This window comes from Orycteropus afer, unplaced genomic scaffold (genome assembly GCF_000298275.1).
Source record: "Orycteropus afer afer isolate SDZICR_OR568_19922 unplaced genomic scaffold, OryAfe1.0 scaffold00036, whole genome shotgun sequence".
NCBI classification, from domain to species: Eukaryota; Metazoa; Chordata; class Mammalia; order Tubulidentata; family Orycteropodidae; genus Orycteropus; species Orycteropus afer.
Window position 1 is genome coordinate 4,633,362 of NW_006921623.1, and position 1,222 is coordinate 4,634,583.

Below are 1,222 nucleotides of genomic sequence, written 5' to 3' on the forward strand. Positions count from 1 at the left end.
AAGAAAATTTCCTTCTATAGATAAACCTTTCCTTAACTTTTACAATAACGGACTAATACAATATTTGTCCTTTGTGACTTATTTCACTCAGCATAATGTCCTCCAAGTTCATCCACGCTGTGCAGTGTTTTGCAGATTCTACTTTATTCTTTAGTGTTGCATAGTATTACACTGTGTGTATGTACCATAGTGTGGTGATCCATTCCTCAGTTGATGGACACCTAGGTTGTTTCCATCTTTTGGCTATTGTAAATAGTGCTGCAATGAACATGGGTGTCCATATCTCTGCTCTTGTCATGGCTCTCACTTCTTTAGGATATATACCTAGTAATGGAATGGCTGGATCAAATAGTATTTCTATTTCCAACTTTTTAAGGAACCGCCATACTTCTTTCCACAGTGGTTGTACCATTTTACAGTCCCACCAGCAGTGTAGGAGAATCCCAATATCTCCGCCATCTTCGCCAGCATTTGTTATTTTCTTTCTTGTTGAACTTTGCTACTAGTGCTGGGGCAAGATGGTATCTCATTGTTGTTTTGATTTGCATCTCTCTAATGGCTAATGATCGTGAGCATTTCTTCATATGTTTGTTGGCTGCCTGAATGTCCTTGATGAAGTGTCTATTCATGTCTTCCGCTCATTTTTTAATGGGATTATTTGTCTTTTTGTTATTGAGGTATTGGAGTTTTCTATAAATTCTAGAGATAAGTTCCTTTTCAGATATGTCATTATCAAATATTCTTTCACCACAGTAACATTTTTGAAAGAAAATGAAACAGAGAAGTAATGCTGTAACACTCCACAGATACACAAGACTGGGTGTTGCTGCCTAGGAGTTGATGCATATACTGTTCTACAGTAAACTATCTAGACAGAAAGTACAATATTCCAAACTGAACCAAATGCACTGCCATCAAGTTGATTATGACTCATAGCAACCCTACAGCACAGAGGGTGAACTGCCACACCGAGTTCCCAAGGCTATAAATCATTATGGAAGCAAACTGCCACATCTTTCTCCAGCAGAGTGGCTGGTGGTCTGGAATTGCTGACATGTTGGTTAGTAGCCAAGCATTTTTTGTTTTTTTTCCATTTTTCTGATTTTTATTCTTCTTATTATTATTGTTATTGTGATTTGGGTGAAGATTTACAGAGCAAATTCACTTTCCATACAGCAGTTCACATACACTTTGTCTCATGACATTGACCACAGTTTACCAC

At 37.6% G+C, this 1,222-nt stretch overlaps 1 protein-coding gene across 1 annotated transcript in view; it reads right to left on the reverse strand.

Annotated features, from left to right (window-relative positions):
* The window catches only part of RNF214 (ring finger protein 214), a 74,406-nt gene that overhangs the window by 13,286 nt on the left and 59,898 nt on the right, over window positions 1–1,222 (reverse strand). The window lies entirely within an intron of this gene.